The sequence below is a fragment of the Lampris incognitus genome, chromosome 3 (assembly GCF_029633865.1).
Source record: "Lampris incognitus isolate fLamInc1 chromosome 3, fLamInc1.hap2, whole genome shotgun sequence".
Lineage (NCBI taxonomy): Eukaryota > Metazoa > Chordata > Actinopteri > Lampriformes > Lampridae > Lampris > Lampris incognitus.
Window position 1 is genome coordinate 74,758,647 of NC_079213.1, and position 27,775 is coordinate 74,786,421.

Genomic DNA, 27,775 nt, shown 5'->3' on the forward strand with positions numbered 1-27,775 from the left:
TTGTTGATAGCTGTCAGACTTTATTACGTTGATCCCACTGTGGAGATATCAAGCTCTTAGTTTGAAATGAGATCTGACTGTAAGAGACACTTGCTCTACCAAGAGATGAGTGAACTGGTAAAAGCTTAGTGGAGGATGATGATGGCTTTGCTCACTCAGGATATAAAGTATTCCACTGGCCGGCCTAATTTTCCTTCCCTCTGTCTCTCTGCTGTGACAGGTTTATCTGCGTCGGGAGGGAAGAGGGTCACAGGACTACGAGGAATCTGAAGCAGTGCCTGCTGAGCTGAAAAGGACAGTATTCAACAGACACGGTGTGTGTTGTGCCCAGCGATGAAAGTGATGAAAAATACCAGGCAGGGCACAAAGCTGATCCTGATATATTTGGTGCCCCAGGCCAGATTTCAGAGTAACCCTGACCTCATCCAGGAGTGTTGAGACATTTCTATTACATTGTAACACTGCTGTTTTCACCTGATAAAATTCACTTTGGGATTTGTAAAAGCGAGAAAAAAAGGTCAAAATAAATGTATAGTTTTATAATAATCCTTCATACCTCTGAGCCACCTTGCATAATGTTCATCTAATTATTACCTAAAATGTTAGTTGCTTCTGTACCCTTCTCTTGAAAAAAGCAAAGGTGCTAATGTCTCAAATATAGTTCCAATAAACTCAAAGCTTTCCAGAAACCGAAGATCATACTCATGCTTTCATTCTACCTTGGTTGTCCCATTGGGCTTGAGGAAATTAGAAATGTGGAAGAGGAACTTCCTAGCCAGTCTCTTCAGATGTCAAAGTTAACTATGAAAGAAAAGTGGCATAGGCACGAAGTTGGCACCGTTTATTATCACTATTATTGGATCTGTGCTCTTTAAGGTGTTGGTGTGGTGGGTTGAATTCTACTGACCACTGTGTTTGAACATGCACAAAGGATCAATGAGAAGAAGGGAGTGTATGGTCTGAATTATGGTGAATGCATGCATTAATTAATGCTAGATTACAATTTTTAAAACATTGATTTCACTTCCAAGTTTGCAGAAATAGCACTGTAGTCATTATCAGAAATGATCATTTTCTACTAATATGTGCCATTGTATTGATTTCCACTGCACAATACAGCTATGTCTGTGAATAAAATGATCACTAATTATTCATTTGTAATGAGGTGTTAATGAGGTTTACATCCCCATTTGACACGTAAAGGGATTACCTGCCAATCACATTTGATGGCCAGGCGTGCTGCATTTGTTCATTCGCTCATGATGGATTGTGTCAAATACAAACTAGCGGTGCTACATTGGGAACATATAAGCAGATGATTTTCAGTTGTTCAGGAGCACCCAAGAGCACAAAGACATAGAAGCAGAGGACTTTTTACTTATTGATTTTTTTTCTCCTCTGCTCCATGTCCTTTTACATGTGCCCATAGCAGCTACATGGTGACCTACATGACTGGCCTTGGTGAGCTCCTTTATGTCCGTCTAGCTTTGGATAAGCTTGGAGGTAAGACAAAGTACCCACAATGTGCTGTGCCGGGTGGAGTTTTCTCAGGGCAATATACTAATGGTGATTCATGGTTATCTGCCTCATACATTGTATGTGATACAATGAGATAACAATGCAATTAAAATAATTACAGAGATATCGGTCATCTGGGTGGTGTGGCGGTCTATTCTGTTGCCTACTAACACAGGGATTGCCAGTTCGAATCCCCGTGTTACCTGCGGCTTGGTCAGGTGTCCCTACAGACACAATTGGTCATGTCTGCGGGTGGGAAGCCGGATGTGGGTATGTCTCCTGGTCGCTGTACTAGCGCCTCCTCTCGTCGGTCAGGGCACCTGTTTGGGGAGGAATGGGAACTGGGGGGAATAACGTGAGCCTCCCATGTGTGATGTCCCCTGGCGAAACTCCTCTGTCAGGTGAAAAGAAGCAGCTGGAGACTCCACATGTATCGGAGGAGGCATGTGGTAGTCTGCAGCCCTCCTCGGATCGGCAGAGGGGGTTGAGCAGTGCCAGGGATGGCTTGGAAGACTGGGGTAATTGGACGGGTATAATTGGGGAGAAAAAGGGGAAAAGAAAAAAAAAACCTAACGAGGGTTTATTGAACCAGAAAGACCACCGCCAATATGGTGTCCTTGAGCAAGGCACTTAATCTTCAGTTTAGCACATATTATACATTATACATATTATCCCTCAGTTTTATTGATTTCGAAAGGATACAGTTATTATGCTATTAAATTATTTATATGACATAGTACAATGATGATATATCATATATTATAATCTATCCGTTGAGTAGCATTTCTGTTAACAAAAGAAAAGGCATTTCCATGTTATGCAAATTGGCTTTTTCTTTCAATAGTCAAACTTTGTAAAACACAAATGTACCTCTACTAGCTTCATCCTACCCCTCTTGAAACCTATTTGGTCTCTCACTGGGAAGTTAAAAATCGAGGATGACAACGTCACAGCACATTCTTATTTCAATGGGCGTCATTTGACCCCGTGCTCTTGATGAGTCACAAAGGTTTTCAATAGCTCTTAATGTTGGCTGAGTGCCTTGAAAACCAAATTAGTTGTTCAAAAGATACGATGATGATGGTGATGATGATGATGATGCTAATATTAAGTTGAATGTTTGTGTTTACATGCTTACAAGTTCTCCCTCCATTAAACATAACTGTTTTGCATATGATCCCTCGGTTTTGTTGGTTTCGAAAGGGTACAGTTATTATGCTATTACGTTATTTATATTACATAGGACAATGATGATATCATATTATATTATAATCTGTCCATTGAGTAGCATTTCTGTTTACAAAAGAAAAGGCATTCTTCCATGTTATGCCAATTGGCTTTTTCTTTCATTAGTCAAACTTTGTAAAATGCAAATGTACCTCTACTAGCTTCATCCTACCCCTCTTGAAACCTATTTGGTTTCTCACTGGGAAGTTCAAGATCAAGGATGACAATGTCACAGCACATTTTTATTTCAATGGGCATCATTTGACCCCGTGCTGTCGATGAGTCACAAAGGTTTTCAATAGCTCTTAATGTTGGCTGAGTGCCTTGAAAACCCCATTGTACCAAAGTAGTTGTTAAAAAAATGTATTTCTTAGTCTGTTTTTCTGATTGTGAGTCAAGAGTGAAGAAATGCCTTTTTATTTTCTTCTTTACAGGTCAAGAGCCAAACTTGAACTCAAAATATTGCAAAGCTAAGCTCCTTAGCCCATCGACCCAACAGAATAGCCTGCGCTAAATTGGATTTTGAGACCTTAATCAGTCTAAAATGTTGTATTTGACATATGTATTTGGTATAGCATTTTTCCTTCGCTCAAGATTAGTTAACGCTTTGTTGAATGAGAACCATTGTCACTGAGGGGCTTAGAATTGTCCTTAACTCCGTTACCTTGTCTACCCTGTAGCCTCCTATCCTCAAGGTCTAGGTGTTATTTCTATGATTGTTGTAAGCTGTAGAAATTTTATCTACAAGTAATTGCAAAATGCTTCAAATGCTCTAATGCTTCAATTTTTTTGATAATAATGTTAAGTAGTAATTAGTGGAAATATGGGTCATGGATAAATTGTGTTGTTATATATGTCAGCCCTTTCTCTTATCCCCCACTCCATGTTCTCTCATCATATCTAATCCCCAGCATCATCAAATTGGCCTTTCGCAGACTGGGAGTGGTGAATTGTTTAATAGGATGAGGGTCGACAGGACTGTGCAGATCGCGAGATAGTTGAAAACAGCAAAAAAAAAAAAAAAAAATCAATCCATATCTGATATTAAGAATTTTAAATTATGTAATGTTGAATAATTTCACACATATACTGTTACCAATTTTTTCAATAAAATTCTAACAGAGTTTAATTTTCCCTTTGCTCTATCTGACTTTATCGTTATTTTAAAGCAGTTCCACCAGTTTACCACTTGTCAGTCGTTTGTTACCAAGTTTGTGAACCTTACAGATAGTTTTGCTTTGTTTTCCGTAGCACCATTACTCAAGAGCTCCCACAGACCAAGCTTTCCCAGCTGAACACGCCTGACTCCATCTGTCGATAGATCACCGACCTTTTGACAGACAGGAAACAGCGTATGAGCCTGGTGGGCAAGCACACAGCAGACACTGACCCTTAGCGCCGGCAAACCACAGAGCTGTGTGCTGCCTCCTCCATTGCCCTCTCTTTACACCAATGATTGCACCTTTAAGGACCCCTCAGTAAAGCCTTTCACTGATGACACGACGCTGATTGGACTTGTGGCATTGAGTCCACACACAGATAGGAAGTCAAGTAGCTTGTGTCTCAATGCAGCCCTAACAACGAGGAGCGTAACACTCGGAAGACTGTGGAGATGATTGTCATGTTCAGGAAAAGCAACCCCCCCCCTTTTTTTTTGTTAACCCTGTAGCATCAAAAGGTCAGCAGTCACTGGTGTGGAGTTATTCGAGTACCAAGGAACCACAGTCTCCCGGGACCTCAAATGGAAGAAAGACATCGATGCCATTACCAGAAAGGCCCAACAGAGGATGTGCTTCTTGCGGGAAGAATTCAGCCAACCACAGACAATGATGATCAAATTTTACACAGCCATCACTGATTCAATCCCCACTGCCAACTGAAATCTCTGATTTTGATCAATCACCTAATGAGACACTGACAACAATGCAGTAGTATATTGTAGTCAGCGAAGAGGATCATCGGCTGTAACCAGGCTCTCTACAACGATTTCCAGCGTTTTTCTTGCAGAAGGGATTCAGAGCCAAAACAAGTAGGTGCAACAGCTTCCTACTCTGAGCCACACTCCTCATTTAGTAACTGAACTACAACCCGAATACATCACAATGCTCATAGTGCGCTAATGCTGGCATCTCACACCTGAGCCAATTATCATTTTATCAAAGACCTCTGAAGTGTTGCCATCATTTCGGGGCTCTCAGAATACATCTGGATCCATTCATGTTTTTTACATGGCAAAAATGAATGGAGTTGTTAGATTCTGTTTGCAAATCGTTAGGCTTTTTAAATATATTGAGTAATATCAAGTATAAATGACATATATGGTGAGGTTGTTGCATATTTTAACATGTTAGTGAATTTTTAAGCTCACAGTGCAGCTCACTAGTAGTGTTGTGCATGTAAAAAAAAAAATCATGCACACGCCACCAGCAGACGTCACGGAAAGACAGCTTATGCTAAGCTAAAACTGCCAGCGATTTCACGACCAAGACGGTCATTATGGCCGTTTTGGATTTTCAAAGTAGTGTAACTGGTTATTTTCTTGCCCGGTGCGGGATTCGATATGGGGTATACTGTAACCACTAGGCGACATCACTAACCGCTCGGCTAAAGGGTCAGACCCGTTTGCTAGGGACTAACGTGTCTTATTAGTAGTTTACAGTAGTGTAACATGCATGGATAAGCAGACACGTTGGGCCTTGACTAACGGGTCGGACCCTTTAGTCGACTGGTTTACGTTGTTGCTGGCGGAGCGGGAGACACGGGTTCGCATCCCAGCTGTGGTGACGGTCTCCTGGGCTGCCTCCCGAATTCGCTACATTGGTGTCAGAAGTGGGATGGTGAGACCGTGAGGTCATCGGAAGCGCGTGCGCCCAGAGGCGTGAGGGAGCTGATATGCTTCCCGAAAGAGGGGAGTATTGTAACGCACATGGATAAGTAGACACGTTGGTCCTAGACTAACGGGTCGGACCCTTTAGTCGACTGGTTAACGTTGTCGCTTGCGGAGCGGGATACACCGGTTCGCGTCCCGGCTGTGGCGACGATCCTATGGACTGCCCCCCGAATTCACTACAGTATAATAACTCTGTGGGGGGAAAGGAGATACAGACCTGCCGCTCCCTGAATTCTCCTAAAATTGCATATATTAGAATGAGTTTTAGATCAATCACAAAAAAAAAGGTTATGATAAGATCTACCTAAAACAACCATGGTCACGGTCTCGTAATTTGCGCGTGATCGTGCGCGTCATGTCACTATTTATGACGTCTTTTTGGTCGGATTATTTCCTTTGCGAAGTTCACTGTTATGTCCTAGAAAGAAAACCCAGCGTTCTCCAGTGCAGAGTAATAGTCTACATTTGATTTTTGATTATTGCCAACATGTCTGGTTACAGACGCTGTTACAGACGCACCATGACTACCACCGACGCTTTGCAGTATTTACAGGCGTTGGACAGTGGCCATTTTAAATTGTTTGAAAAATAGCATTAAGTTGTTAAAATGTTAATTTTGGTTTCAGCTAGTTTCATAGCAGACAAACTAACATATGTAATGCATTAATGTCTCAACTGGGTTTTTATCTTGACAGAATATAGCGGTTAAATACCGCGGCGGTCAAAATGACCGCCTACGGTCGTTCGTGTAGTTTTTAAGTTCCGGTCATTTGGGACTGTTTTAATGTTTATTTTCAGTTCTTTTTTGCTTTTGTTTTTTTTACATTTGTAAACTACTAATAAGACACGTTAGCCCCTAGCTAACGGGTCTGACCCTTTAGCCGAGCGGTTAGCGATGTCGCCTTGTGGTGCAGTTACACTTCGTATCGAATCCCGCACCGGGCAAGAAAATAACCGGTTACACATTCAACATTTTATAGGCCTTGTTACGTTTGTTAGATTAGCAGTATGTGTTTTCCGTTTTGTTTTTCAGGTAAAATTTTCACTATTTCAGTTTTGCTATTCAAGTTCGACCATGTCTCTCTGAAGTTTAAATTGTTTAAAAATACTATTATAGTTGTTAAAATGTTAATTTTGGTGTCATTTAGATTCATAATAGACATACTATATGTAATGCATTGATATCTAAATTGGGTATTTAGCTTGACATAGAGTTTATAAACCATGGTCGTTTTAGGTAGGAGTGAAATCCCGGTCGTTCTAGTGTTAATGCAGCTTCGAAATTGATCAACATCTACCTCAACCAAATTGGACATGCATGATCCCCATTAGAAAATGCATAAAGTAATCCTAAAATGCAAAATGAGTCAATACCAGTGTTGAAAATGGTTAAAGGCAATTATTTTACACCTCTGTATTGTCACATTGGACTGAATCAGGGTTGGATCCAGAGTCCCTTATTCGGGCATGAAATTTATGTCACTTCAGGGGTCTTTCTGTATCTAGCCAGTTTTCATGCAGGTGACATAATCATGAAAAACTTTTTGTACTTTATCCGTGCCATTGTGACTCAAGTATTGTCTCTTCTTTGTGGTTTCCAAATCAATATTCTCAAGATGTTATATGCATCACTGTTGACTTATTTTATTTCACTCTTATTTATAGCCTCCTATTTACACAGTCAGTAAATGTGTTGTCACATTCACTTGTTGTTACATCCTGTGTAAGCAACACACAAAGTCAAGTTTACTTTATGTGCGCTTACTTGAACACCAGTTTTGATGAAATACATTCGAGGTAAAATTAAGAAATATGAGCCCAGTCAATAGCCTGGTAGTGATGCACCATGTGAAGAAGGTATGAAATTAAAGGAAAATACATGTTATTGTGAAATGTGCATTCAAAAGGACGGTGCTTTTTAATTGCTGACTCCACCCTATATATACGTATGTAGCGTTTTTTTCCGAAACCGTCAATGGTGTTGAGTGCTCGACTAATGAGGAGCGGAATATCAACACGGATACAGGACATTTTTTTTTAATGCTTAGCAGTACAGGCCTGTTTTGTGCGTCTCGCACTCATCAGCTGCTAATGTTTTATTCACAAAGAACCATACTGTTACATTGCCCAGCGTCATGCCCCTAATGTCGGTTGGACATTGACCAATCAGATGGGGAAACAGTCAAATTATAACAGCCAATGGGGTAGGTACTTATGATAAACAGCAACCAATGGAGGGGTAGAAAACATTACAACCAGTGGAACTGGGGTTTGTTTTGAAAAGCATTTAGGGGCCAGGGCACTGTTGAAATGGCGTGCATTAAAAATATAACAAGGTAACGTGAATTATATATTGGGGTGGCGTTGGGGCACAGTTGGGAGGACAGGTAGTTAAAAAAAACATATTTAAAAAACCCATATTTAAAATGGCATATTTAAAAAAAATCCATATTTAAAATAGCATATTTTAAAAAACACTTAAAAAACATATTTAAAATAGCATATTTAAAGAAAACATTTAAAAAAACATTTAAAATAGCATATTTAAAAAAAATCAATTTTAAAATACCATATTTAAAAATGGCATATTAAAAAAAGAGCATATGTAAAAAACCTAATAAATGTCGGTTATGTATCATGTAATGGGGGGGGTAATAAAGACGTTTTACTTATAGTTACAAAGGAGATATTTTTTTCAGTGTCTATAACTGGTGGCCAATACGTTTCTATTATTCAAGGTGGACATATCAGGTCTGCAAATAATAAAATATTTTTCTGCCAAGCACAGGCTACATCTTTTACCTCTAACTGAATATGCACTACTCTTTGCAAGGATTTTCCATGAGACAGAATAACTCATACTCTTGTCTACCAATGGCGGCTTAAGGCCGTTGCATTTTTCACGTGCTAATTTCTGAAGCTACTCATATCGGCATTAAACATAATTTTAAAAGGGCCCTCTGTTAATCCCACTTTAGTGTCTACATTGTAGTTATCTTTTCTTGTCACCGATGCCTGGTAGATGACTCCCTCTATCTGGCATTTTCCTTCTAGAGGGCATGATGCCTTAGCACGGCATTTGCAGTTGGAGGTGTTTGGTTGTGGTGAGGGGGTCTGTGCCTTGGCCATGATGCTTGTGCTGTGGGATGAAATAACCTGTTGGACATTTGGCATGCAGCTGTAGCTCATCTTGACAGTGTTTCTGTTGAACATTTTCCTCAATTGGTGGTCTGGGGTAAAGCACTCATCCAAAAGTTTGAAAAATTGTTTTCCAATATTAGAGGCCATGGTGTCGCTGTAGGGAGGATTATACCAGGTGATGTTCCGCCTTCTGTTGTGCTTTTTTTGTTGTTGTTGCTGGCTGTCGCTAATTGGTGGTGGGTTGTACTTAAGTCTGACATCATAACCACATGTTTGTAAGGCTTCCTGGTATGGGGGGGCTGCTTCTTTAAAGATGGCTTCGCTGGATGATAAACATGAGTCTTTTGTTTATGCTCACTGGGATATTTTTCAAAATGGAGGGTGGATGATTGCTTTCTCTGTGGATGTATTGTAGTGTATTGTTGGGCTTCATGTAAGGCCTGTATGTACCATTTCTAAGATCTAAAGAGATGTCGAGGAAGTCTTTTTTTTTGTTAGCCTCAATTGTAATTTTTAGTCCATTGTTCGCAAATATACTACACACTCTCATTTTTATTCTCTCGACTTCTCTTGCCGGTTTGTTGCAGACTGCCAGTCCGTCGTCTCTATATAGCCCTCTATAGTATAGGGCGTGACGCTGGGCAATGTAATGGTATGATTCTTTGTGAAAAAAACAGCAGCTGATGAGTGCAAGACGCACGAAACAGGCCTGTACTGCTATGCATTAAAATCTTTTTTCCTGTGTCCGTGTTGATATATATATATACACTCACCGGCCACTTTATTAGGCACACCTGTCCAACTGCTCGTTAACGCAAATTTCTAATCAGCCAATCACATGGCAGCAACTCAATGCATTTAGGCATGTAGACATGGTCAAGACGATCTGCTGCAGTTCAAACCGAGCATCAGAATGGGGAAGAAAGGTGATTTAAGTGACTTTGAACGTGGCATGGTTGTTGGTGCCAGAAGGGCTGGTCTGAGTATTTCAGAAACTGCTGATCTACTGGGATTTTCACGCACAACCATCTCTAGGGTTTACAGAGAATGGTCCAAAAAAGAGAAAATATCCAGTGAGCGGCAGTTCTGTGGGCGAAAATGCCTTGTTGATGCCAGAGGTCAGAGGTGAATGGCCAGACGGGTTCGAGCTGATAGAAAGGCAACAGTAACTCAAATAGCCACTCATTACAACCGAGGTATGCAGAAGAGCATCTCTGAACGCACAACACGTCGAACCTTGAGGCAGATGGGCTACAGCAGCAGAAGACCACACCGGGTGCCACTCCTGTCAGCTAAGAACAGGAAACTGAGGCTACAATTCGCACAGGCTCACCAAAATTGGACATTAGAAGATTGGAAAAACGTTGCCTGGTCTGATGAGTCTCGATTTCTGCTGCGACATTTGGATGGTAGGGTCAGAATTTGGCGTCAACAACATGAAAGCATGGATCCATCCTGCCTTGTATCAACGGTTCAGGCTGGTGGTGGTGGTGTAATGGTGTGGGGGATATTTTCTTGGCACACTTTGGGCCCCTTAGTACCAATTGAGCATCGTGTCAACGCCACAGCCTACCTGAGTATTGTTGCTGACCATGTCCATCCCTTTATGACCACAGTGTTCCCATCTTCTGATGGCTACTTCCAGCAGGATAACGCGCCATGTCATAAAGCTCGAATCATCTCAGACTGGTTTCTTGAACATGACAATGAGTTCACTGTACTCAAATGGCCTCCACAGTCACCAGATCTCAATCCAATAGAGCACCTTTGGGATGTGGTGGACCGGGAGATTCACATCATGGATGTGCAGCCGACAAATCTGCAGCAACTGCGGGATGCTATCATGTCAATATGGACCAAACTCTCTGAGGAATGTTTCCAGTACCTTGTTGAATCTATGCCACGAAGGATTAAGGCAGTTCTGAAGGCAAAAGGGGGTCCAACCCGGTACTAGCAAGGTGTACCTAATAAAGTGGCCAGTGAGTGTATATATGTATATATATATTTACCTGCTGTGCTTTCCATGCCATGCTTAAACCTGTGTTGTGGGGTGTTCAGGTAGCGAAGCGGTCTATTCCGTTGCCTACCAACACAGGGATCGTCGGTTCAAATCCCCGTGTTACCTCTGGCTTGGTCGGGCGTTCCTACAAACACAATTGGTTGTGTCTGCTGGTGGATAGCTGGATGTGGGTATGTGTCCTGGTCGCAGCACTAGTGCCTCCTCTGGTCGGTCAAGGTGCCAGTTCGGGGCGGGGGTAGGGGAAACTGGGGGGAATCGTGTGATCCTCCCACGTGCTATGTCCCCTTGGTGAAACTCCTCACTGTCAGGTGAAAAGAAGCAACTGGCGACTCCACATGTATTGGAGAAGGCGTGTAGTCTGCAGCCCTCTCCGGATCGGCAGAGGGGGTGGAGCAGTGACCGGGACAGCTCAAAGAGTGGGGTAATTAGCCAGGTACAATTTCGGAGGAAGGGGGGGGGGCAGAAAAACCCTGTATTGTGTCTATTTTGAACCACTTGTTTACTGTTATCATGTAATGCAAACTGGTCATGAATGAACATATATTGACGAAATTCTACTGTGTATTTTAAATGTTTCCATTCACAAAATCCGCTATTAAGAAATTAGTCTCCACCCGTGTTGTCAGTGATTTTTTTTTCCAATTGTGCCATGATGAGAGTGATGCCAGATCTTGTGATTTAATCAAATCATTGTGTACTTGGATCAGTTTCCATTTATATTACCATTCATGGTTTCAGGTTAGCTATAGTAGATCTGACTTTACCACTAAACAAGTCAGCCTGGAAGGAAGATGGGTAAATAGCTTAGACAGTGAGGAATCTTGCTTTTGAAAAGAAAACTTGAGACAATATCGTCAAATTGGACCGAAACAGGGTTAAATTTGTTTGTTACATTATGATGAATATGCTGTCATGTGGTCGAGCCCATACAGGGGCACATTCTTAATATGACTTTTATTGGCGTTGACTTTGCGTTGCATCTACTACATGATTGCCAATGTCTAAATGCGCCTCGGCCCTGGCTTTATCATTTGATAAATGCTTTTCCTCTGAGGGCATGTCTGCTCCCCTTTACGCAAATTCCATGGCCATTACCAAGAGCCGTGGTACCAGGAAGTAATCTAATAATGAATACAACAACAGTTTACACACTGTCTGCCTTTGTGTCCATAGTATAAACGGAGGAGCTGGGACCATTTAGACCTCCTTTAATGCAACAGCAGAGCAAACACATTCATTTGATCACAGCTCCTTCCCTCAAAGCAAACTGCCCGAGCACCGTCGGATGAGAGGCTAATGACCCGTGCGCAATAAGCAAGTGTTTGGGTAAACGTACCCTTGGAAAAAAAGGGAAAAGCTTTTACCGAACAGCATATCAATATTTTAAGCAAAGCTTCTGTAGCGTTGGTCTCTAACTGGATTAGGCCTGTGATGTGTTCTGACAGTATGTTATTAGTGATACTCCATTTGCTTTGTCTATCATCTTATTTTCCCCTGGTACTCCACCGAGCACCGTTATATTTCATAATTTGTTTTGCTATCAGGGCTAATTTGTAAATGCGCAAATTCTAATTAGCCGTGGCTACTGGTCCTAATTTATTAAATATTAAATGATTCCTGTGGTGGAGTCTTTCTTCACATCCCCAGATGGAAGTTTATGGTATGCAAATTCAATTGCCTTTTGGTTGTCAGCACTTTTTAAACGTCCCATTTTCTAACTGGAGCCGATTTTCCCCTTGTTTGTTTTGTTTTGTTTTGTTTTTTTGTTATTGTGTGTGCGTGTGCAGTCCTTTATTCGTCTCAGATCTCCAGATGTGTGTCGGGCTTTTAAATAGAGCTTTCATGCTCTGCCGGGCTGCAGCATCACCGCTTGCTTAACTTCATTAGAGCCGTCTTAATACGAGCCCAGGACCTTCATGACAAAGGATGCTTCCTATGTTCTCCGCATTTAAGTCACAATTTAGTAGCAAGCAGAGGGCATTGTTTTGTTTTTTGTTTTTCTTCAATTTTTCCATTTTTTTCCTCTCCATTTTGTGAAGTACAACCAGCACTGTGCTCTCATGCATTTACACAATCAACCGTTCAAAGTGCTCCTAAAAGTGGTGACAAGAATTCAGTTGCTTTCATGCGCCCGTATACCCCACGGCTTCCCCATATGAGTAATCGTTTTATATGATTTGAAATGTTCTTGAACACCAGTCGTACCGAACTGTCAGACATTTATTAAATGCCCACTTATCGTGAGTGAACTTCAGACTAATCAAGTTTCAGGGAACACATCCGTCAAACTATTGAGGCAGCTAATTTACTCTTGCTGTCTGAATCAGAATGTCTCCTGTGTGCATGATGCTCACCATAGTCTCTTCTACCTGCCAACACCAATGGCAAAACACCACTACTGAAGAAGGAAGTCAGCTGGTGGCAGGGCCTTTTCCTGTCGGGCCCCATTCTTGTGGAATAACCTGCCTGCTGCCACCAGACAATCAGTCTGGTAAATCCTTTAAATCCGAGCTTAAAACTCATCTTTTTGCTTTAGTCTACAATTAGGTGTTTTTAAGTTGAGTACTTCACAACCTGTACTACATGGCGGATCGGTTTCTGTCTCAATGACTTTACCAACCACTGCTCTGCCGACGAGATTATAAGAGTATAGATTATTACAAACTGTTCTCTTCTCTCACGTCTTTTCTCTCTCTCTGAATGATGTCTTGTCCTTTCGCTTCACCTGTGTATGTGAATAGTGTGATGTGAGTCTCCCTTGTGTGTACGTGCAGTCTGTCCTCCCAGGTCGCCATGGTGACGGTGGTCGCCACCTGGACACTGCTTGGCATCCCCCTCATCACATTTTCTTTTTATATATCTTATAAATCCATATAATTTTGTTATCCTGTTTTAATGTTATATCCTCTCACTAAGATGTGTGACTAAGTGGTTTTGTGTTTTTTTTACATGGTGATGCTGGTCGCGTGGCAGATCCCTCCTCTGTTGTTCTCTCTGAGGTTTCTTCCTATTTTTTTCTCACTGTTTAAGGTTTTTTTTTTTTGAGGGAGTTGTTCCTTATCCGATGCGAGGGTCTAAGGACAGGATGTTGTATTGCTGTGGAGCCCCTTGAGGCAGATTTGTAGTTTATGATATTGAGCTATACAAATAAAATTGACTTGACTACTGTCAAATATTCTAATATCAGCCTTTGAAATCCTGTCATTGCCGATATACTCCGGACATAAACCACATAACCGGGCATTTTTAATTTTAATACACACTGGAAATGGCCCACTTCAGGAAAAAAAAACACTAAAAAAACAAACTTTATAAGTGTTCTCATCATCATTCACATGAAGAATATAAACTTCCTTGTTCCTTACCGTGCAAAATGAAAAAGGCCTCAAAATTAGGAAAAATCCTTGGCAACCAAGCTAAGATTTTACAACTCATTAACACAATTATGCTCATTCCTAACTGCACATCCCTGTATTTTAGCTCCTAGTGGTCTCTGTTCTGCCTCCCCCTTTGCATAATAAACCCCCCACCCAATTTGTCATGAAATCCCTCATTTGCTGGATACTCAGAAAGGCAGATTATGCTTATTTTTCATTTGGACAGTGGGAGATGGAGCCAGGTGTTTGGCAGCAGCAGAGTGTTCAGGTGTAACTGTGCCGGTGACGGGACATGACGAGCAGCCGCAGATGAAGGATGAGGCGTGGAGGATTTTGGGTAGAGGGGCACCCCACGACCCGCTCCCCAAAGAATACCCCCACCGATCAAGAGGGGGGAAAACTTTCTTTTGAATCACTTCTTGCTAGAATCAGCTCCTATTTCTTAATTAGCAAGTTAAAGCCATATTGAAATTACAGCTGTTAATTTAGCAGAATAGAGTGCTCATTGTGCTGAGATCAACAGCATTTATCAACGCCTCTATAGATAATGGTGATCTGATCTATAATGAGTCTATCTGAGGAGTTTGGCTTTTATGAGTCATATTATAGCCAACAATATTGGCATGTACATTTGTCTTCACATCCTCAGGGTTCATGGGTGTCTGTTTTGAGAACTTGATTACAGAACTAAATTACACACAGTGCACATTCTGTATGTTAATATAGTGACCCAGTTAATTAGCCACATTAGCCAGGCAACCCCTTCCAGTGACTTAGGCCATGCTCGGCTCCATGCAGTCTGCTGGCAGAGAACAGCAGTCAAACCAATCGGTATGTATGAAACCTTGCCTATCAAAACCTCTGCGTTTTGAACCCACTGATGCAGTAATGTATACTCTTGATGGATTTTCTCGTTATAATTTACTTGTTAATATATGAAAAAGACAAACATTTTCACTTGACATTAGGATGTGGGCGATTGTGGAGTTTCCAGAGGTTTGGTTTTGGGTTGTCGCCACCGTCGTAATTCATGCTATGCTCCATACCAAATTCTCAAAAGTTTGATTTCTCCAAAAAGATAATTGTCTGGCAAACTTGTAGCTATGCGTGCCAGCCTGCTCGTCTCGGTGCACAGCCCCTATCATGTAAGCCCCTGAAAATGAAATATCCCCTGCTTGAAATATTGACTTTGATATCTCATTTGAAAAATTCATGAAACCTTTTGATGTCAAATCCATACTCAATTTTACAAAATGCCACAGGAATATGCAGAAAATGGGTAGGAGGGATGATTAAATGTTTTTCCTGCAGAGAAAACACATTTTATGGTTGAAACAGCAACCTCCCCTGTGTTTTCTTTTTTAGTCCATGTGGGAAAAAAGAAGGGGCCATTAAGGCAAAATGAAAAGAGCTATTGATTGGGCTCTTATGCCTTTTCTATTTGCCTCATTTCCTAAATGCATGATAATAAGGGCTCAGCCACTGCAACTAACAATACTCCTTTATGAAGAGAGCTATACAGAATTAGTCCAAGTTTGCATAATGATTCACAGATGTCATCAATGAATGGTATGCATTTTATTTGTTGTTTTGCAGATTCTTGTTCCATTTACCAAAGGTATAATCATCTCCTAATAACATTATGATGCAAGCAAGACATTATTCGATGAGTTCTCTTTTGAGATGCATGTTGCTTTTTATCAGAGTACCCTGGGTTGAGATTCTTTAAAAGCGTCCTATTAGAATTAGATTAGAATCAGATTCACTGGTGCTAATAATGGTCAAAAGAGGAGTGGTTGGAGGTCATAACAGGTGGGAAAAAAAGCTTTTAGCAAATGGATTTCTTTGTCATTAGAGAGCAATGGATTGGGAGCATGGCAGAGAGGGAGAGAAAGCAATGGAAAAGAAGTGCAAACATGAGACATTTGCTTTTAATAATTTTTAACCAGTTTGGCCAAAGAGAGAGAGAGCAAGAGAGAGAGAGAGAACGACGATAAAGGCGGCTTACCCTATCATGCTATGCCAATATATTATGCTGTCCCATTGCTATAATAAATGAGATTTAATGTGCATGTAAGAATACTTGGTCCATTTCATATGAAACTGACCTTGACCTAGCTAACACATGCTAGACTCATGCACATACATACATGTGCATATACACACTCAACCTACATGCACAACATAGGTTTTCATAGGTCACTATTCCTCAGGTTACTATTTAATGTTGGTCCCTTTAAAATACAATTTTGGAGGGTTTTTTTTGTTTGTTTTGAAAAGAGATTTTTAGAGTTAACTGTCTCTTATTTTGCCCCTTTTGATCTATATTTGTAGTTTGACAGATTGTGAAATTGATTTAATAGTGATCTAGTGGTGCAGCTGCATCCCCCCCCCCCCCCCCAATTTGATGAGCTTTTCCAGGTTTGTCCTGGTCTTGTTTGCTTCATGGGGTATAACTGCAGCATGTCAAATTGCACTAATTCTCCATATCAGCAAAGTTTGCTAAGACACAGATGCTAGGTGAGTAATATTCCTGAGGGCAAATTTGGAGTTATGTATCCAATCAGCGTGTCTAAATATGAAAGCAAAACAAGGTTATCTCTCAACCCTCGTTGCTTTGATCCTGAGTACCTTTGCATTTTCATTTAAGTAAGACGTTAATTGCATTGTCTTTTCTTCTCAGAGTTGTGTTGTCTGATTTGCTAGGGGCATCTTAATTTTGCATGACTTAAGGCTACTTATTTGCATAAATAACATTTTCAGATGAGGTTGTGTTTTTTAGCCCAGTGCACTGGGGCAAGTTTGAGAGGACTTCTCGGGTAAAAAATGTTAATATCTCTTTGTAGAGAATGACTTTTATACTGCTTCATTTGTACGTAATGCAGCAACATGTGTTGCTCACACCATCACTTGGTTAACTGCAGCCCAGATGCAGATTTTAGAAGGTGCTCATGCAACCTTATGTGAAAACAGTCCCATGAATCACAATTTTACTTTAACTTATATCCTTTCACTTGATAGTTATGTAACAACTCAAATTTAACAATTCAAGGGGGTTGATTTTATGAGGAGGCAGTTCAAGCACCCAGATACTGAGCGCTCTGATTGGACTGGAGGGCTTGACACTTTTAGCCTGTGTACCCACATGAGAAAAGCAACCTCTACTGTTATTACATGGGAGTGAAACTAGACTGAATACTATCATGGCAAGTGAAGATGAGTTTAGGATATGCAGCCCTATAGACTCAGAAACTGCCCAGTTCCAAATGGCCACACCGTTCACCAACTAATAAAGTTGAAAGATGTGAACACCCATCTAATTAGCTGGCTCAGATAAGACATGAATGTATTCTTCAACTAATGTGATGACACGACGACGTCACATGACTGTAAGTATAGCTGAAGTGTTAAAACTCTGAGGAAACAGGCACCCGGTGCAGCTAGGTCTCAGATAAAACTCTTCTAATTAAAGAGCTCTTCACCATTAAACCATTCTTTTGATTAGACGCCTTGAGGATAGTAATGAATATTAAACATTACCCTCCAAGTGTTCTTAACTTAATCTGGGTATCTAATCATCTTTTCATCTGGGCCCTATTTCCAATATTTCAAGGTACCCTAATCGTTTGACAAGGATTCTTCTCTGATGTATATTTCTACAAGAGTCTCTGAGACAAACATGCAGAGAATTTCATACATCGTGTTTTCAACAGTACACTGTGGTTAATGCTATGAAGGAGCAAGAAGGGACACCCAGATTAGGATGAGTGTCTTTATTTGTGGATGTGGAAATAATCTAGTCATACTAGATCAGTTCTGCAAAGTCATAAAGTGTAAATATCATAGGAATACTGAAATAGTTTGGCTACTATCCTAAACTCAACCCATGTGTTCACAATAATATCACTGGCCATTTCCTGGCATTAGAGCATATTCGGGTGATGGTTTCCATTTTATCAATTCTAAGTAGGCTTATCACCTCTTGAAGACAGCAAATTGAAATAAAACGTTATCTTACAGTAGGTGTGAAGGTTAGGGATATGGGTAGTGGAAATGCCTCATTTGCATATAGAGGATAAAGAGTGCTATATTGTGACAGACGCTGATGTAACTTAAAAAAAATCAGTTTGGCACACAGATGCATAAGAATCACCTTTGTGCAGATTATAATCAAGGGAAAAACTGCATGAAATGTGTGGCCTCTATCATCGTGAGTAACATCTTAATAGTCTCACTTGACAACACCAGCCTTTTAAATGTTAAGACACCCAAGACTGTAATGAGCTAATCTATTAAGTAATATTTTGGGAGACAGTTTTGATTAGAATTGAGTATTCACCCGTGTCACTGAGTCAGCAATGCTAAATTGCCTGTGTAGAACCCTTATGCATTTACTTTATCATTTGACTGTAGCATTTCAATTTTACATCCCTTGTAACAAATTTAAATATTTTTGAAAAATGACTGATTAACCTGATGTTCTCATACTTTCCTATTGAATCGCCCTGTACAGAAAGGCTACAGTGCAATAAAGTGAGCAATTAGGGGCAGGAGAGGCTATGCCTTCCTTATTTGTCCTGTGAATCTAACTAAAATGGAAGGAGTCTTTCTATGTTTATGTATGCATGTCTGTCTGTCTGTCTGTCTGTCTGTCTGTCTGTCCTTCCTTTGATTTTCTTGACAACCGTTCATCCGATTGATGGTACACTTGACGGGTGTATCGTTGAGGAACTGAGAAAGTGCAGTGTTGGGTGTGAAGTTTGGATGAGCGGTTCTCGAGAGAGCTGCAAGATGCAAATACCAGATGCCAGGCAATCAGCCCATTCCGAACAGACACGTTACGAAAATCTGTGACTAGTATTTAAAAGATAATCGACTTTATCACTCAATGACTGTCTATATGTATGCATGTTGTTCAAGTGGATCAACAATTCTCTACATATCGAAATTAAATCTGAATTGTTGGTCATTTTGATAACAATGTTACTCCTGTGTCAGAGACCCTTTAAACTGTTTTTTTTTTAATGGAAGTAGGCAGCCATAGGCAAAATAGTGCAACACCACTAATATGTCATTAGTTTTTGCCATCTCCACCAGGACAACTTGGTTTGAGGTTGGTGTTGGTTTTAAAGGTGTTAACTGCTCACCAGAAGTCAAAGTTAAGTAACATCATACATTGGAAAGTCACTGTCGATTTGAAGGCACTTTGTTGATTTCGTCAGTTGGCTTCTTCAGTTCTGACATCATACGGGGAAATCTGGCATTCAGATCCCTCACAGAAACACTTATTCTCAGAGGCGTCGCAACGTTTCAGAGAAGACACGTTCAAAAGGTAGCGGAGTATGGGGATGGCTGTAACACTTTTTGGCTCAGCACCTATAACACGCAGAACTTTTGGGTTTGGCAAAAAGTACCCTTATTTGTCTACTACGAATAACAATGTTTTCAACTTCTCCAACTATATCACAGAATTCATTAATCGATGTCAAATACAAGGCGTTCCATTGTTACCACCTGCCCTGCTGCTGACTTAAATTGCAACACAATCTGAGGTAAGTTGTAACAATGAAAGTGAAGAATTAAAAATTGAGACCACACCAAAAAATATGCATATAAATAAGTTTATTGTGCATTTTACAACACTTCAACATCTTCTCGTGGTTCACCAAGAACAAAAAAGAACTCATGATTGACTTTCTTAAGGTTTGAAATTTCTAAAGGGTTCCATGCACACAATGTAGAAATCTTCTTCTTCTGAGGTGTCCAAATCCCAATCCTTGTCCTTGTCGGATCTCTGTTTGGCTGGCTTTCTCTCTGCATGATTTTGTTAGCTTTGCTTCTTTCAAAAATGACCTTTTTCATATTCTTAAGTATGTGTGCAGGCACACCCCTATCAGTTTTTCTCAACCACTGTCTTGGCACGCTGAAAAAAGTAATAGACGAGAGAAAATGTATTTGGTTGTCATTATGGGGTTAGTTGTAACACTTTTTTATAAAGGTGTTACAACCATCCTCACCCGTCAGCCATTGTTTAACTAGCTGTAGTAGCATGGTAGTTTGAAATAAGCACAGATGAAATGCCGGAATTGTTTTTTTGTTTTTTTTTGGATTTTTGATTTTGATATACTTTATTAATTCCCATGGGGAAATTATGCTCTGCATTTAACCCATCCTAGCTGTGTGGCTAGGATCAGGGGGCAGCCGCCGTGCAGCACCCAGGGACCAACTCCAGTTCATCTTGCCATGCCTCAGTCAGGGGCACAGAAAGGAGTATTAACCCTAACATGCATGTCTTTTTGATTGTGGGGGAAACTAGAGCACCTGGAGAAAACCCACTGCAGACACAGGGAGAACATGCAAACTCCACATAGAGGACGACTTGGGATGATCCCCAAGGTTGGACAACCCTGGGGTTTGACCCAGGACCTTCTCGCTGTGAGGCGACGGCACTAACCACTTGGCCACTGTGCCACTCTAACCCTATTTTACCTAAGAGACTACTCTCTAATCTAATACAAGTTAAATGATTTTAGCTTCAGCAGTAATCAAAATATAGACTTGGTCCAAAAAAATACTTTCCTACCTGAAAATTGGGTGTTTTGACCCGTAATACTTCTTTACACAGCTGTGCAAGTTCACACGCAAGGTCAGGAAGGAAGTGGTCATACATTAAATTGATCACGCGATTCTTAGGTCAAGTCAAGTCAATTTTATTTGTAAAGCCCAATATCACAAATTACAAATTTGCCTCAAGGGGTTTTATCATCCCTTCTTGGTGAAAGTGATGCTGTTAAAACCATCCCTTTGTTACTGCCATCCCCGGTCTCCCCTACCTAAAGAAGGGCACCTTCGAAAGGATAGCCTCACCTACGTCCACCCACCTACAGTCACAGAGGGGACTGGCTTTTCCACAGAACAAAAGCTGGATTTCTCCACATCATGTGAGAAAGGAAGAGCCAATTGGGTGAATCAGTGAAACGTTTACAAATCTACAGTGACGGTCCATTCAGCATTGGTCTTCTTGTTGGATGACTGATATAAACCTGTTTCCTCCCACAGTCCAGACATGTAGGTCAGGTGAATGGGCCGTACTAAATTGTCCCTAGGTGTGAATATGTGTGTGTGTTTGTGTGTGTGTGTGTGTGTGTGTGTGTGTGTGTGTGTGTGTGTGTGTGCGCGCGCCCTGTGATGGCCTGGCGGCCTGTCCAAGGTGTCTCCCCGCCTGCCGCCCAATGACTACTGGGATAGGCTCCAGCATCCCTGCAACCCTGAGAGCAGGATAAGTGGTTGGGATAATGGAATGGATATAAACCTACACAGATGATGCAGATGAGGGCTGGAAAGTAACCAAGTGGGATAAAAGTACCTCATAATGATGACATGCAACTATATCGTACTAGATTTTTAGAAAAACTAAGGCAAAGTGTTCAGTCCCTTTAATAATGCACATGGCATGGGTGTAGCCAGGTGGAGGTCGAGGGGGTTGTTTGACCTACTCTAAAAACAAAATTGTCCAAAAAGTCCAATTAAAGTTTATATTCAGTGAAACCAAGCAGCCTTTACCTCAGAAACAAAATACGCTCATAGTCACTGCCATATGATGTTTTTTAAATCTGGATTATCCATTATTTGGTGAGCTGTATATACACTGCTCAAAAAAATAAAGGGAACACATAAGCAATGCAATGTAGCTCCAAGTCAATCACACTTTTGAGATATCAACCTGTCCAGTTAGGAAGCAACACTGATTTGTGAATCAATTTCACCTGTTGGTAAATTGTCTAATTTCCACCTGGTGGAAATTAGACAATTTGCAAGACAACCCCTATAAAAGGAATGGATTTGCAGGTGGTGGCCACAGACCATTTGCCTGTCCTCATCTTTTCTGGCCGATCTTTGGTTAGTTTTTCATTTTGCTAGTGCCCTCACCACTAGAGGTGGCATGAGGCGGTATCTGCAACCTACAGAAGTTGCTCAGGTAGTGCAGCTCATCCAGGATGGCACATCAATGCGTGCTGTGGCAAGAAGATTTGATGTGTCTCCCAGCACAGTGTCCAGAGCATGGAGGAGGTACCAGGAGACAGGCCAGTACACCAGGAGACGTGGAGGGGGCTGCAGGAGGACAACAACCCCGCAGCAGGACCGCTATCTGGTCCTTTGTGCAAGGAGGAACAGGAGGAGCACTGCCGGAGCCCTACAAAACGACCTTCAACAGGCCACTAATGTGCAGGTTTCTGCTCAAACAGTGAGAAACAGAATGCATGAGGATGGTATGAGGGCCCGACATCCACAATTGGGGCCTGTGCTCACAGCCCAACACAGTGCAGCCCGATTGACCTTTGCCAGAGAACATCTTGGTTGGCAGATTCGCCATTGGCGCCCTGTGCTCTTCACAGATGAGAGCAGGTTCACACTGAACACATGTGACAGACGTGAGAGAGTCTGGAGACGCTGTGGAGAACGTTCTGCTGCCTGCAACATCCTCCAGCATGACCGGTTTGGCGGTGGGTCAGTGATGGTTTGGGGAGGCATATCCTTGGAGGGCCGCACAGACCTCTACGTGCTAGCCAGAGGTACCATGACTGCCATTAGGTACCGGGATGAGATCCTCAGACCCATTGTCAGACCATATGCTGGTGCAGTGGGCCCTGGGTTCCTGCTCATGCATGACAATGCTCGTCCTCATGTGGCCAGAGTGTGTCAGCAGTTCCTGTATGTCGAGGGCATTGATGCTATGGACTGGCCTGCACGTTCCCCAGACCTGAATCCAATCGAGCACCTCTGGGACATCATGTCTCGTACCATCCGCCAACGCGATGTCGCACCACAGACTGTCCAGGAGTTGACCGATGCCCTGATCCAGGTCTGGGAGGAGATCCCTCAGGAGACCATCCGTTGTCTCATCAGGAGCATGCCCAGACGTTGTAGGGAGTGCATACAGGCACGTGGAGGCCACACACACACTACTGAGCCTCATTTTGAATCGTCTTGAAGAATTTCCACAGAAGTTGGATCAGCCTATGTTCTCATTTTCCACTTTGATTTTGAGTATGATTCTGAATCCAGACCTTAATGGGCTAATGATTTTGATTTCCATTGATCATTCTTAGGTTATTTTGCTCTAAACACATTCCTCTGTCTAATAAATAAAGATTTTCAGCTGAAATATTTCATTCATCGAGGTCTATATTGTGTTTTTAGGTGTTCCCTTTATTTTTTTGAGCAGTGTAGTAGAGCCTACTAAGAGGTGTATTCGTAGACACAGTGGGTCAAAGACCAGCTTGCACAAGCCTGTCCTGTGCTTGAGATAAAACGGTCTACTTTTTGGTTAAAAAAAAAAAATGAAAGAAAGAAAGACCATCCCTTATAATAGGCTGACAACAGATATTCAAGGTGTCCTGTCAACAGGCTTAACGACCCTCTGTTGTATGTAAAATGTATGGTGTGTATTAACCCATAAAGGAAAACAAACATCACAACTAAATCTGTCACTTTAACGTCAATTTCCCATGCATTTAAAGTAAACTCATCAAGGATTCAGTATTATCTCAGGCCCCAAGTGCATACCCGCCACTCACCAAATATAAATGAAATACAAAATATATGAAAATATAATAACAATAATAAAGATAAAAACATGTAGCATTCCATAGTTTTTACCTTAAACACATGACTTATTTACATTTCTCTGGGAAAAATAAACATGTTTATTATAATCTTCACTTTTTGTCAGTAGATTTATCTGTGGTTGATGTCTTTGCAGCTGTATATACAGTATGAAATGAGCGTTATATGGTCAAAAAACACCAACAAGATCTTATCTAGTCCCGGAGTCTATTGTGCTTACTGTACAATTCTCTCTTGTTCATCATGGTACAAATTTCAATTTTCTCCTCCAGTTAATTCTTATTTATTTCTAAATTATTAACAATAATGGGTTCCAGCTGTTTTTCAATGTGTCCTGATGAGAATCAATTACAATGTCAAACGGTGATTGCCATCTGTTATTAATGGTCAATGTACAGTGTGTGATGTTTTTGACTAGAGACAGCTTGTAAGTGTTTCATATAAAGAGACTTGCTGGATTAATTGGACATTGTGGGTTTTAATGGATTTTATGGGCCTATACCTTAGACAAGACAAGGTAATGGTAGCAAATTTAGCTAAGTGGCAAGCCCTGCTGTCTTACTCTGTATGCAACTCAGCACACACGCAAGAAACGTTCTTAAGGTATAGAAATATGTGCAGTCAATGTCCTCATTTAGCAACATGCTTTATGAATTTGAAGCTACTTTATTGCATCACATTTCAATAGCTTCCAGAGTGGGAAGATGGTGGCGTGCATTCACGTTTGCAGCGGCCTCACCAAGTACCAGTGTGGGAAGATGGCAGCACAAACTTACATTTGCGGAAGCCTCACCCAGTACCGTCCATGCAGTATCTTTGTCCACGCCTGTCCATTTCTTCGTTTGATGGCTGGGAGAGCTGGTGCTGGATCGGCTTGGACAGCTTGGTCTGCTGTATGCATGGGGCCCAGGAACCGCGGCCCTGCCTGGACCTGTGCGCCGAAGAGAAAACACAGAGGGCTGTCTGACAGGATGCGGAAGTGGGGCAGGCTAAGCTAACTGCTAGCTGATGCAGACCGGCTGTTCCGATAACACCGAGGGTGGTCTGGTGGCAGCCTCGCCTAGCGTTGACTATGTTTTGGTGCCATCGTATGGAGGTGTGTCGAAGGTGTCTGGCTGGTGGGGGAGCCTGGTCTGCTGCGTCCAGTGGGCCCAAGGCCCTGTCTGGAGCTGTGCCCGAGGTGGAGACACCAAGGGCGGTCTGACAGGATGCGGAAATGCTGAAGGCAAAGCTAACTGCTAGCCCACGCAGACCGGCAGTTCTGACAGTCATTCTGGCGTTTGTTCTCTCAGACAGTGATTTTTTTATTTTTATAGTTTGATGTATGTGTTGTTGTCATTTTTAGTTACGTGTTGTTGTCTTTGTGTTGCATTGCTGTGTGCTGGGGGAAACGATATTTCGTTTAATTTCATGTATGCAAGTACATGAAATGAAATGAAATGAAATGACAAAGTGTTCCTGAGTCCTGATAGATGAAAAGGTATGTACTTAATTGTTAAAGAAAAGTTTGTCGATACAGTGATTTTAATAATCCATCTATCAGTAAAGGAACATAATTTGGCAAGTGAAATACAAAACCAACCGATAGTCAGACATTTATGGAAGGCAAAAAGGTCATTTTTGTGGGCTAATGTACGATACTGACTATAGAAATATTACAGACCCTCTGAATGCAATTTCAGCTTGTAGAGATCTGCTGTATTATGGGTTATTTGTAGAGCAATTTGGTCAGACAATCAGCCTCATCACAGCCTATTAGTGTGGTTGTATATCTCAGAACACAATTTATATAGTGTTGAATGCCTTGATAGTACCAAAAGAAACTACATAATATGTTTGGATTATCATTCGGATTCAGCCCTGTTTTTTTTAACGGAAAATAACAGAAAAGTCCTTTCATCTGGCTCCTTTAGCCTTTCCGGTCCTTAGACAAATCCACGGTCCCAGTGTTCACCTCCAGTGTGAGATCAAGTAGGGTTTCATTTAACAAGGAAAACCATGCCGCCGTTATCAAGATAGCTGTTAGCTATAGGGAAGATCTATCTCTGTGACGGTCAAGAGCTGATAGCAGATTTGAGGGAGTAAGTGCCAGGTGCAAGGCAGTGGGTCTACGATGGGGCTTTTCCTGGTACAGAAGCCTCATGGCAGGACTGTTTACCCCGCTGCTCTCTTTCGCTGTCTCAGCTCAACACCATCCTCTTTCCTGGGATAGTCCCCCACAGAGGGGCAGATGGTCTCATTTCTCCCACTGGGACTAACTCACTCACATGCAGCGGTGGCGCTAGGTTTTCTTTTTTCCTCCGGCCTCCCTGAAAATATTCAAAAAGAGCACTAATGCTTTTTTGCACGTCTTTGCCAGTCTCGATGGTCAGGAGTTGCATCACATAGCACAACGTGACATTATCTTTCAAGAAGTAAAGTTATTTATGAGCAAATGAGTTGCTGGTGAAAAAACTCAGAATCAGATGGTAAATGGTAAAAAAGAAAGGAAAAAGTAAGCCTGAATTTGAGATATAGTATTCACTGCTTATTGCTTGCTGATGTGCTGTTTGACGGCCATCCCTGGCATTTATTTCCTAGGTTTCGAGGCAACGTCAGGTCTGCAAACACATGATGAGAAATACTCACCAATTTTAAGAAATTAGAATTCTCTCCGAGTATGCCCACACAAGTGGCATATATTTATGAGCAAATTAAGTGTCAAAGAATTTCAGGGCACTAGTCGCTTGAAGTGTGACTTTTGATGTTTTTTTTCCTTCGGGGGAGAGGGGGGCACAGGGTGCACATAGAAACATGTTACATTTATTTTATCTAAATTGTACTTAACAACTCCAATACGAAAGTTGACATAGCAGGAGCAAATAAATAGGTAAGTAGCCCAGGCCTTTCCAGGAAGGTGATGCTACAGTGGTATAATGTAAAGTAGCCGTTGAAGCTTGCGGCAGTAAGATGAAGTCTTGATGTCTGGGAAGTAGTATAAAACATTTTAAATCCTCATAATTTTATAGTTTGACAAACTCTTAAACTCAGACACAGTTTTATCACTGTCAGGCATCAACAGCCTGATACATATTATAGCTAATTGCCTCCCTTCGGTCTCTTCATCTTCTTTCCAACAGTATACAAGATTAAGACTTGACTCTAAGACCGGAGCAAATACTATCCTAGCATCTGTATCCTGTCCAAATTTCAAAATGCACCAGTTCACCAGGGATTAGTATTTAGAAGCAATTAAAAAAAACTTCCTCAGAAGGGTCAAGGGTCAAGCTCTCAATCTTTGTGCAAATACCAGGAACACCCCCAACGTATGCCTTTTGTTGCCTTGGCACATTTCCATGTGTAATGAAGTCCTAGTCACTAACCAGCAAACCCCAAGATCTTGCAGATGCAAAAAAAAATTGCCCAAAGCTGACTGCTCTGCTTTTAATATTGTTTTCTGGCATTACCTCCTTATTAAGCCCAATTACTTTTTTTATTCTAGATCGTATTCTGAAAACTTCTGAACTTGAACATTTTGGTACATGCCAAAAAAAGAAAAGAAAAAAAGATTAGGCTTGTGTACAGCTTCTTTACACCCACACTTGGCACACACATTTTCTTACACTGTTGGTTAATTACCTACATTTCACATTGACGTTTTAGCCATTTAGCCAATGCTCATATCCAGAAAGACTTATTTACTCAAGCCAACGAATGGCAGCCTGGATCTTTTATCACAATCAACTAACTCCACAGCCTCATGTATAAGTTATTATTGTGCAAACATCTACTGTTGCCAATTTGCCTTGCATGTCCCATGTCTCAACACCTCATTAATATTTCATGCTCTTGTTAGTGGCCTGTACCTCTTCTCCATCCCCTTCCCCCATGCACCACTCTGGATACAGGAGTTCAGGGTACATCTGAAAGTCAACCTGCATCTCCCGTTTTCAACAGACTTGGGGACACGACATAGGTTCATATCCATCCAAAGGA